The sequence below is a fragment of the Balaenoptera ricei genome, chromosome 16 (assembly GCF_028023285.1).
Source record: "Balaenoptera ricei isolate mBalRic1 chromosome 16, mBalRic1.hap2, whole genome shotgun sequence".
Taxonomy (NCBI): Eukaryota; Metazoa; Chordata; class Mammalia; order Artiodactyla; family Balaenopteridae; genus Balaenoptera; species Balaenoptera ricei.
Window position 1 is genome coordinate 30,494,393 of NC_082654.1, and position 12,591 is coordinate 30,506,983.

The 12,591-nt window shown below is 39.6% G+C and overlaps 1 protein-coding gene across 1 annotated transcript in view; it reads right to left on the reverse strand.

The window, feature by feature from the left end:
• R3HCC1L (R3H domain and coiled-coil containing 1 like) overlaps nucleotides 1-11,678 on the reverse strand; it is a 92,104-nt gene extending 80,426 nt beyond the window's left edge. Inside the window, exon 1 of the mRNA XM_059899269.1 lies at nucleotides 11,595-11,678. The gene's annotated coding sequence lies outside the window, so the exon portion shown is untranslated. The remainder of the gene's footprint in view (nucleotides 1-11,594) is intronic.
• Nucleotides 11,679-12,591: the final 913 nt, after the last annotated feature.

Genomic DNA, 12,591 nt, shown 5'->3' on the forward strand with positions numbered 1-12,591 from the left:
TTCAATAAAGACTTTAAAAACGGTCCACATCAAAAAAAATCTTGAAAAAAAAGACACCACAATACACTTGATTTGTCAGGCTCAAAACTTTGAGGTATTCCGACTCTTTCAGCTTTTCTAACCCCGTTCTTATTGCTCTTCCTCCACAAGAGCTATCATGTTTTCTATTTCCATATTATTCCATGATTGTCCTATTGAGATACCCTAGAGCCACTCCCTACTTGAGGTTATCCCACAAAGCTACCAGGACAACCTTTCTCAAATACTGTTTTCATCATATGACTTTCAACAAAAATACCATCATCTATAGGATCAAATCTAAGTTCTTCAGCCTAGCCTTCAAAGCTTCCCATTAATTCTTCATTATCCCCATAGACATGTAAACCTAACAAATCACATCTCTTTACTACTCACCATCATCAGTAAAATCAAACCTTCCATTTGTGCAATATTGTTAAAATACCCTTTTTGTCTCATTCAGTTCACATATATTGTACCTTTTTGCTTCTAACGTCTCATCACCCTATGTGGAATTTTCTTCTGTCCTCTCAAGTCAATTTGTCATTCTATCCCTCTAAAGTCAATTTGTCATTCTATCACTTCCTTCAAGATCCTCCTCTTCCATGAAGCCCGAATAACCTCAAATAGATACTGCTATATTTTGCATTCCTCAACATATAGTTCATCTAGTAGAATGGGAAGAATTGCAAAGATTGACCGGACTATGTAACAAAATAGAGAGCCCAGAAATAAACCCACACTTATATGGTCAATTAGTCTATGACACCGGAGGCAAGAATACACAATGGGGAAAATATAGTCTCTTCAATAAACGATGTTGGGAAAACTGGACACCCACATGCAAAAGAATATAACCTGACCTCTTTCTTACACCAAATACAAAAATAAACTCAAAATGGATTAAAGTCTTAAATGTAAGACCTGAAACCATAAAACTGCTAGAAGAAAACACAGGCAGCATGCTCTCTGACATCAGTCTTAGCAATATTTTTTTGGATCTGTTTCCTTGGGCAAGGGCAACAAAACCAAAAATAAACAAATGGGACTACATCAAACTCAAGCTTTTGCAAAGCATCAGCAAAATGAAAAGGCAACCTACTGAATGGGAGAAGATATTTGCAAATGATATGTTCGATAAGGAGTTAATATCTAAAATATATGAAGAACTCGTACAACTCAACGTCAAAAATTTAAAAATGGGCAGAGGACCTAAACTGACATTCTTCCAAAGACATACAGTTGGCCAACAGGCACATGAAAAGATGTTCAACACCACTAACCATCAGGGAAATACAAATCAAAACCATAATGAGATACTACCTCACACCTGTCAGAATAGCCATAATCAAAACGACAAGAAATAACAAGTGTTGCGAGGATGTGGAGAAAAGGGAAACCTCGTGCACTGTTGGTGGGAATGTAAATTGGTACAACCACTATGGAGGTTCCACAAAAAATTAAAAATAGAACTACCATATGATACAGTAATTCCACTTCTGGGTATTTATCCAAGGAAAACAAAAATACTAATTCAAAAAGGTATATGTACTACAATGTTCACTGCAACCTTACTTACAATAGCCAAGACATGGAAACAACCTAAATGTCCATCAATAGATGAATGGATAAAGAACTTGTGGCATTTTTACAATTAAATATTATTCAGCCATTAAAAAAAGAATGAAATCTTGCCATTTGTGACAACATGGATGGACATAAAGAGTATTATGCTAAGTAAAATAAGTCAGACTGAGAAAGACAAATACTGTATGATTTCACTTATATGTGGAATCTAAAAAAACAAAACAAATGAACAAATAAAACAAATGAACAAACACAACAAAATAGAAACAGGCTCAAAAATATAGAGAACAAAATGGTGGTTGCCAAAAGGGAGAGTGGTGGGGAGTGACGGGTCAAATAGGTGAAGGGGATTAAGATACAAAATTCTACTTATAAAATAAATGTCACAAGGATGTAATATACAGCATAGGGCATACAGTCAATAATACTGTAATAACTTTGTATGGTAACAGATTGTAGCTAGACTTATTATCATGATCATTTTGTAATGTATAAAACTGTCAAGTCACTATGTTGTACACCTGAAACTAACATAATATTGTTAGTCAATTATACTGCAATTAAAAAAAATTTGACCAAAGACTTCTTTTGTATGAGTGATTTTCCAAGGAGTGGGTTAACTTTCATCAGATTGTCGCGTCAAATACCTTGAAAAGTTCATTTGACGGCTGACACAATGGAAGCCCAGAGATATCCTATAACCTGCCCCAGTTTTCAGTGTGGCAGTGGCAATGCCAGAATTTGAACCTGTCGCCTAGGTTCCTGCACAAAATGAATACAAATATAAAGGTCACTGTCCAGTAATATAATTCATGCTCACTCCAGAAACAGACCTAGACACTATTAATAAACATGTTATATTTTTTAAAAAGCAGAATACAAAATTTATGTACGATAGCAAGAGATTCCAATGTAAGTCTGTGTGTGTTACATTAATATACATACACAGAAAATAGAGTGGAAGGAAATAAACCTCAATGTTAACAGTTACTTCCAAGTGGTGAAAATATGGCTATATTTTCCAAATCCTTGATAATGAGCACATACTGAACTTGTGATAATAGTAATAAGAAAATACTTTAAAAATTCAAACTATCTGACATTATGGAGTTAAAGATAAATTCCTCAACCTTGAACTCAAGTGTCAGAGGCAAGGAAAAGTTTCAGACTACTCAAGGAAACAAACAAGAAGCACAGTACCAAAAAAAAAAAAAAAAAACACTATGGCAAAAAAGGAAAGAATAGCAATGTCACATTAACAATACTGGTGGCAAAAACCAAGACCTACATGGCTCCCTGGGCTCGTCAAACTCCAGTACTTACTACATCACTGGCTCTTACACCAGAAGAGTCAAGAGGTCTGGAAATTCTGAATGTATTGAAAGATGGTCACACTGAGTCTGAAACAGTTATCTGGGATGGATGCAGAGAACTACCGATCATATAAACAAATCAAGACTATTTCTTTTTCTTTTCTGGGTCTTTTCTTTTCTGGGTCTTCTCCTAAAATAAAAATGTGAAATGAAAGCAGAAAAGTTCTGGGAAGATTCATATGATAAAAAAGTTTAGAACCACTAAAGGAGGTTAATAAATTTATCTTTTCCTAGCACTAGGTTTTTAATTCCAGTCCAAAAATCCCTTATCCAAAACTCCTGGGGGTCAGACAGGCTTCAGAATTCAGAAAAATTTTTCAGGTTTTTAGAAAGGTTAACATGGTACATACTCTATGTGTTACAAAATATTCTAACCAGCGTCTGGGGCAACACTCTGTAATTAAACAAGTTGAAATTTTTGTGGAAAAAAGTGTAAATCACTATACTACATATGATAAATAAAGACTACAAATAGCCTTATATCAGTGCAGACTGGCTTTTGCTGCCAACTGAGGTTGCTACAAACTTCTTAAACACTTTCCATCTTCACAACAGTTTGAATTTAGGAACCATGGATAAGAAATTATGTACTTCTAATTGATTACATCTGAAAGGTGAGATTATAAGTTTGTTTCTTTCCTGATTTTCCAAATTTTCTACAGTATCATATTATTTACATGTAACTGATTATTTACAAAATAAGACTCCGTTGCATTTTAAAAGGGGATAGAACAAAGTATAGAAACTCACCAACTTGCAAGCTGGGTTAAAGAAAGAAAGAAGATTTTGTTCAGAGTCTAAAAGTCAAGGAAGTAACTTGAAATAGCTTTGAGTTTAAAAGCCTTTAAAAGTTTAGTGTAAGTTTTTAAACTAAACACAATTAACATTACTAATATGCAATAGGATACTTACTCACTAACATTCAGAAAGTGATGTTTTATTAACTCATTTTTTAACTTACTATTTCCCAGTCCAGTAACTGCTTGTGACCAACCGTCTTTCCCAAAGATGGCACCTATCCCCCACTTCCATTACCTCCAATGTTTTTCTTACAAGGTTGACTCTGACACTCCTCCTGTGAGAAGTGGGTTCAGTGTAACCACTGCTGCCTCCTTGAATATGGCAAGCTTGTGTCACTACATGACTTCCAAGTCCAGGTAACAAAAGGCAACACAGCTTCCACTTGGTTCTCTTGGGATGCTTACTCTTAGAAAACAGCCACCACCATGCTGTGAAGAAGCCCGATTAGTCTATGTGGAGAAACCATATGTAGGTGTTCCAGGGAACAGTCAACTTCAATCATGAGGCACATGAGTGGAGAAGCCTCCAGATTCTAGTTTCCAGCCACAAAATTACCACCAGCTTTCAAGCCTTTCTAGCTAAGGTTCAAGCCATCTCCACACTGCTCTGTCTGAATTCTGGCAGAATCCATAGTGTAATAAAATGCTTTTTATTGATACATCACTAAATTTCAGAGTGGCTTGCTACATGACAAAAGCTAACCGGAAAAAGCACCCCTTTCCTAGTTCAGTAACTTCATATTAAACACACACACACACACACACACACACACACAGCCTAAAATCAAGCTTTTCTCAACATTAAGGAAGACCAGTCTGCCGATGAGAAATTGTACAGACTATTTAAATAAGAAAGTTTCTAATTAGAGAACTTAACAATTCATCTCAAATATATTCTGAGTACTTACTATATGTAAGACACTTTGTTAGTCTAAAACACAAATACGAATAACAGATAGTCTAGTTATTAATCTAACCTAGGGAGGTAGGAAATAAAAATAGGTACACAAATACTATAGTTTATGGAAGTACCTAAGTGACAAAATAGGAATATAAAGTTAACTCCACCACAAATAGTTAATTTAAAAATGATTTTGGGGACTTCCCTGGTGCCACAGTGGTTAAGAATCCACCTGCCAATGCAGGGAACACGGGTTCGAGCCCTGGTCCGGGAAGATCCCACACGCCACAGAGCAACTAAGCCTGTGTGCCACAACTACTGAGCCCGCCAGCCACAACTACTGAGCCCGCGTGCCACAGCTACTGAAGCCCGTGCACCTAGAGCCCGTGCTCTGTAACGAGAAGCCACCACAATGAGAAGCCCGCAACAAAGAGTAGCCCCTGCTCGCCACAACTAGAGAAAGCCCACATGCAGCAATGAAGACCCAACGAAGCCAAAAATTAGTTAATTAATTAATTAATTTTTTAAAAATGATTTTGGACTTATAAACAGCTTTTTGGTTCTGTTAGGAAAGAAGAAGAGCTTTAATAAATACCTAAAAAAAAAAGACTAAGAAAACATGAAAAATGCAGGCCTCATTATGTGTTGCTTAGATTGCGAGATTATGAGTTTTGTTGTTCTTTAAATTTTTCTGTATCTCCCAAGTTTTCTACAGTAAGCATATATTAGATTTTTTTTAAGAAAAAATATTTCTAAAAAAGAAAATAATCATTTTATTTCATTTTTTAAAATGTGTTTAAACTATACTATGAAGGGGTCAAGTAAGTAGTCAACAAGCCTGTAACAAAAGTTGGCTTGGTGTTTATATGTTTAATATGCAAAATAAAGTTAGTGTTTAAGGGAAAATTTTAGGGTAATAAAAACTGCATAAACATGTTACTTGATTTACTATTAATATCTGCATTTCTTCCCTTTCTTGGCTAATTACAAATGTCTACAAGATCTCCCCAAATAACAGACAAAAACTAACTCAATAAGCTCCCATCTCTGGGTCATGCCCTCCTGGTTGTTCCCCCTCACAGTCTCTCTTTCTCCAGCTCCCTCCCTGCATCCACCTGTCATTTCTAAGTCAGCCCTTCTCTCTACATCTCTGATTACCCTTCTTTCTAACTCTAAATGTCTCAGTCTGACTGCCCCTCTCAGTGTTTCCGATGTCCCCTCTCTATCTCTGACTGACCCTCACTCTCTGCCTTTGGTGTGTGTGTATTCCTCTTTCTTTTTTTTTTTTTTTTTAATTTTATTTTATTTATTTATTTATTTATTTTATTTATGGCTGTGTTGGGTCTTAGTTCCTGTGCGAGGGCTTTCTCCAGTTGCGGCAAGCGGGGCCCACTCTTCATCGCGGTGCGCGGGCCTCTCACTATCGCGGCCTCTCTTGTTGCGGAGCACAGGCTCCAGACGCGCAGGCTCAGTAGTTGTGGCTCACGGGCCTAGTTGCTCCGCGGCATGTGGGATCTTCCCAGACCAGGGCTCCAACCCGTGTCCCCTGCATTGGCAGGCAGATTCTCAACCACTGCGCCACCAGGGAAGCCCATTCCTCTTTCTATCTCTCCCTAAGTGACCCAACCCAGTGTGTGTGTTTTCCCCTCTCAGACACTGCCTTTCTATAAGTCTCTCCCCTACAGTTACCCCATTTCCAAGAAATTCTTGTTAACTTTTCCCTCTAATCTTTATAAATAAGCAGGCTTGGTATTATTAACTCTATTTTACAGATGATAAGAAAAAATAAACAGGATTATTGGTATCAATTTGAGAGGTGATGATTTAAATCCAAGTGCTTCCCTTCTTTCTTTAATACTCCTCTGGTATTCCACGGCAAAGAACTTGAAACAGCACAGGTGCAAGCCAGTATTAACACTACACATATTTTTTCCTAAGAGGCAAACCTGATATTAAGGAGCACCACACACCATTTGCCCATATTTTTGCCTCTGCACCAGGTTTAACAGTCATGAACTGTCAGCCACTTGCCCATTCCAGAAATCCATTATCATCATATGCACAGGTTAACCCGTGTTATTTGGGAACCTCAGAATACTAGACACCAGAACCTGCTGTTTCCAAGAGTGCTTCTCTGTTTTTATCCCTAGTCCCAAACCAGCCATGTTTGACATTAAAAAAAAAAAAAAAAAAAAAGATACAAGAGGGACAACAGATAGTTATGAAACTGAAGAGCAAATCTGAAGAATGAAAACTAGACAGAAGGCTAGCATGAGATCGTGAAAAATACACACCACAAACTGGGAGCAACTGGTCCATGTTTTATTGAGAGGAGAAAATCCTCTTCAAATGCAGGCTTACCGCTGCAAAGCAATACCCTATAACTTCTCTCCTATCTAAACCTCTGACAACTGGAATTTCTCTGTAATTCAATAAGCTCTTAGGAGTTACCCGGGCTTCATCCATCCTACTGGGCTCATTAACAGAAAACTCTAAATGTTTTTTTTCCCCACTAGGTAAGAGCACATTTTCTGGTGGGTGGCAATAGTAGAAGTAGGGTTCTCTTTCAAGACATGAACAGCCTAGTTCCATTTCTTCTCACTTCTCCTGTGGGTGGGAAGCCTGCAACTAACACAATTCAACAACTAAAAGAAACGTCTAAATTATAGTTCAGGTTAGTGATTGTCAAAGATCATCCTACAGGTCACCAGTTTTATACACAGTGTGAGGGCTAGTCTTGTATTACAGGTTTATAATTAAAAATCTATACTTTTACTTCTGGCACTAGTTCATTTACTTCTATTATGTCTAATGAGTGCACAAGTGCCAAATCAACAATATACCAGTCTTACCATTCATTCTGGTGAGATATTTTGTGAACACTGAGCTTATGGAGCTAATGAGGACAGGGTCACAGATTCAAAAATATTAGCCAATTAATTTTGTTGTTTTTCAGGGTTCAATGGTCACAGTCAACAAACTTAACCTTGACTAACAAAAAAATACAGTGATCATGTGAAGCATTTTGGGAATGAATATATATGTATCACCAAAATTCATGACTATAAGAAAAAATATAATAATAAAATTAAATATAGTAATAATAATAACACCATCTTTCACTAAGCCTGAAAATGGGTCTACCTTCCAAAAACTCAAGTAAAAACCAATCAAGAACAAAAATGTTTAAAACATTTAGGAAACATAAAGGAAAAAATAACACATTATAGAACACAAAGTAGATTTTAATGGAAATGACTCTCTACTGTCATAGTCTATACACAAGTCTGTAGTAAAACAAAATAGTTATCTTGCTGATTCTTAACTATATAAGTCAGGATGAAACTGGCAAAGTGGAGCCAGGGAAAACCACATCAAAAAAGTAAAGGAAACATTTGCATCTGCAGACATCTTGTAGTCAACACAGCATCTGAAGGAATGAAAAGTAAACATTTCAATTCTTAACTCTAAGACTTTGCTTTGACCAACACATCAGTTTTCTCTATTAGGCATTCCTCCTTGGTTTCTCTGAACTCTCACTCCTTGCAGATACACACACACCAGTGCCACCATCAGCACCTGTCACTAAGTGTTTCCACTTTCAAAAATGAGGGTCACCAAATCTTCTGGACACTACCCACTAGATTGAACTTTTACAGTCAAATACTCTGGCTTTAAAAAAAAGAAAGGCGGGGAGGCTGGGGAACCAACAAAAAATGCTCTATAAAACTCTGTCCTACATAAATCACAGCAAGATCTTTTTTGATCCACCTCCTAGAGTAATGGAAATAAAAACAAACAAATGGGATCTAATGAAACTTTTGCACAGCAAAGGAAACCATAAACAAGACAAAGACAACCCTCAGAATGGGAGAAAATATTTGCAAATGAAGCAACTGACAAAGGATTAATCTCCAAAATATACAAGCAGCTCATGCAGCTCAACATCAAAAAAACAAACAACCCAATCCAAAAATGGTCAGAAGACCTAAATAGACATTTCTCCAAAGACACACAGGTTGCCAACAAACACATGAAGAGATGCTCAACGTCACTAATCATTAGATAAATGCAAATCAAAACTACAATGAGGTATCACCTCACACCAGTGAGAATGGCCAGCGTCAAGAAATCTACAAACAATAAATGCTGGAGAGGGTGTGGAGAAAAGGGAACCCTCCTGCACTGCTGGTGGGAATGTAAATTGATACAGCCACTATGGAGAACAGTCTGGAGGTTCCTTAAACAACTAAAAATAGAACTACCATATGACCCAGCAATCCCACTACTGGGCATATACCCAGAGAAAACCATAATTCAAAAAGAGACATGTACCACAATGTTTATTGCAGCACTATTTACAATAGCCAGGACATGGAAGCAACCTAAGTGTCCATCAACAGAGGAATGGATAAAGAAGGTATGGCACATATATACAATGAAATATTAATCAGCCATAAAAAGAAACAAAATTGAGTTATTTGTAGTGAGGTGGATGGACCTAGAGTCTGTCATACAAAGTGAAGTAAGTCAGAAAGAGAAAAACAAATATCGTATGCTAACGCATATATATGGAATCTAAAAAAACGGTACTGATGAACCTAGGGGCAGGGCAGGAATAAAGACGCAGATGTAGAGAACAGACTTGAGGACGGGGTGGGGGTGGAGCTAGGACGAAGTGAGAGAGTGGCATGGACATATATACACTACCAAATGTAAAAATAGATAGCTAGTGGGAAGCAGCTGCATAGCACAGGGAGATCAGCTCGGTGCTTTGTGACCACCTAGAGGGGTGGGATAGGGAGGGTGGGAGGGAGGCTCAAGAGGGAGGGGATATGGGGATATATGTATACATATAGCTGATTCACTTTGTTGTACAGCAGAAACACAACACTGTAAAGCAATTATACTCCAATAAAGATGTCAAATAACCCAAAAAACTCTGTCCTAGTAAATAGTCAATATCTAAGTCATAAACACAGATAATTGTTCTGCTACAAGCTCCAATGTGCAGAAAGAAAACTTCATTCTTACTATGGGTTATAAACGAAGCACCAGTCCAACACCACACCCCAACAACAAGAGCATTTTGGAAACCTCTAAAAGTAAAAAATAGCCTAATATAATCTTTAGATAAAATGCAATTCCTTAAAAAAATTTTTTAAAAAACCCTGCAATCTGAGCACGTCTATTTACAGCTTTTTTTTTTTAAGTTTATGAGTTAAGGATAACTATCCTCATTTTACAAACAACAAAAAAGAAATGGAATCTCAAGAAAATACTTTACCTAAAATTATCACCATCATTTTTTACCATCATCATAGTCATCAATTACAACAGCAACAAAATAATGAGCACGTACTCACTCCAGCACTACTTTATGTTCACATCTCATTTAATCCTTATAGACACCTTGTGAGGTAAATGCTATCATCTCCATTTTAGAAATTAGTAGACAGGCTTAGAGAGGAGAAATAATTTGCCAAAAGTCATAAACTAGAAGTCACAGCACCAGGATTTGAACTCAAATTTGTTCAACTTTGTACATTCAACTAAGTCACTGTACTGCCATCCTCTTTGTTTTTAGAACCACATTCAGGTATTCTTCAACCAATGACTGCAGAATAAATACAAGATTACCTCATTACTATACCTCCAAACCCACAAAAAGTTGTTTGTAAAATCCTCTCTCTCCACAAGGGGAAAAAAAACAGAAAAAGCCACCTGTTTGGAGTCTCAGAGCTGAAATGCCAGAATAAAAACTAGACTGGAATATTGGCTGTTTATATTCTGAATTCTAACTATAAGGTAACACAGACTCCTAACACATACACCTAGGGTAGGTGAAAATAACTCCAATATTTCTTGTTTCAGCTAGTATACACAGGATAGTGGGACCGTATTAGAATCAGAGCTAGGTTTAGCACAAGCAGTATCTGAAAACGGGGAAGAGACACCAGACCAGCTGGAGACAGGCATCAGCTTAGCACATGTGAGGAACATTAAGCGCTGTCTGGGATACTCGTACCCGTGTAGCACGGAAGAAAGGACGCCTATAACAAAGCAAGAGGGGAGCGGGAGAGAGGGTGTGTAGACAGAAAGATAGTGAGCTTGCTGTATTTGAAACGTGCTTTCTCCCACATGTCACTTCTGCTGAACCCCATAACACCGGAAGGCAGGCAGGCCAAAGACGATTACCCCCATTTTTCGGACTGGGAAAACGAGGCTGCGGTAAATGTGCTACAAAGGATCACAGGTCTAGCAAGTGGCATACCCAAAACTCCTCCCAGGACATCAGATTCCAAATCCCGTGCGTCTTCCCTACTCAACCCTGAGAGGAGGCTTTACTGATAAAGAAAACTTTAAAAAATCGGACCTGGAGTTTTCCGAGGGCGGCCCAAGAAAACCAGGAAGTACACCCTCTCTACTAGACTGCTCACTCCCAGCCGACAGCCCGGGCTCCCTGGCAGCGCGGCAGACTCGCTCCAGAGAAATCGCCCGCAGCCCCGGGGTCGTCTCGGGCGGCCCCCGCCGTCCACAGCCCCGTACCCCTGGGGAGAGAAAGGGGTCGCCACGTCCCCGCTCAGTACCTGTTGAAACCAGGAAAGGAACGGCCCCTCCCCAGACAGTAACTGGGGAGAGGGCCCCTAGCGAGCACGCAGCCCTGGGAAGGAAAAAGGGCCTTGAGAGGGTCGCCAGCAACCCAGGGCCCGCAGGGGTCGAAGGGCGGGAGCTTCCCAGTAACCTCCGCCCCAGGAGGGGGCCGGCCCCACGCCTCAAGTGAGGAGAAAAACACCGGTAACAAACAAAGGGGAAAGAAAGCTTGTGCCAAGTGTGGAGAGAGAAGTGGAAGCGACGAGACCCAGCCTGGGGTGCAGAGAGAGGGATAGACAAGGACACGGAGCGGATCGTTACCGGCGGCAGAGTCACTCTCCGCATCCGCCGCCTCCTCAAAGTTCCAGCTCTTCCGCTCGCACCGTCGGGGCGCGCGCCAGGCCTCGGCTCCGCCCCCCCCCCCAGCGCCGCGGGGCCTTCTGGGGGCTGTAGTTTCCGCGAGGCCGGCCTCCGAGGGCCGCCTCCCGGTCACGTGGGAGGAGGAGGCAGTCAAAATGGCGCGAGAGGGTAGATGTTTGCGCTCCTGTCTGCTCAACCCGTCTCCTGCCTCTTAGCTGTAAACGGGCTCAAATCTCCTCACATACAGCTCAATCATACCATTCCTCCTCTTCTTTTCACAGACAAGTTTCTTGAAAAAGTTAGTCTAAACTCGCTGTCTCCGCTTCCTTCGTCCTCTACCCGGCAGCTTCTGCCCCCACAGAAAGTGGTCTTGTTGCCATCACTCATGTCATCTAACTTAAGCTTTAGGCACCATTTGACGCTGTTGGACATTATCACTTATTTTATGACACTATTCAGGTTTTCCTTCTTCCTCTCTGGTCATTCTTCTCAGTCTCCTTCAACAATTCTTTTTCTAACCTGCTTCTTAAATATTAGTGTTCACCAGAATTCTTGGAGAACACTAATATTTAAGTGTCCCTTCGTGTCCCACAGGCATCTCAAATGTAGCAATTTCAAAGTGACTCTTCCCTCCTCCCTATTGACTAATATTCACTCCAACCTTCAACCTAGATTCCTCCGTCTCACTCCTTCATCCACTTATGTCCAAATGGGCACCAAATTGTGTAGATTCTATGTCCTGAGTATCTCTTGAATCTGCTCCTTCTTCACACCACTGCCAGAGATTTAAATCAGACCCGTCTCATTTCTTACCTGGTCACAGCGTGGGCTTCCTTACTGGTCCCAGCACTTCAGCACCTCTGAGTCCTCCCTACTGCCATCAGGCCTATTTATGCAGCCAGCAAAATTTAATCATATCACACTTTTGGTTAAAGCATTTAAAGGATCCACTTGATTG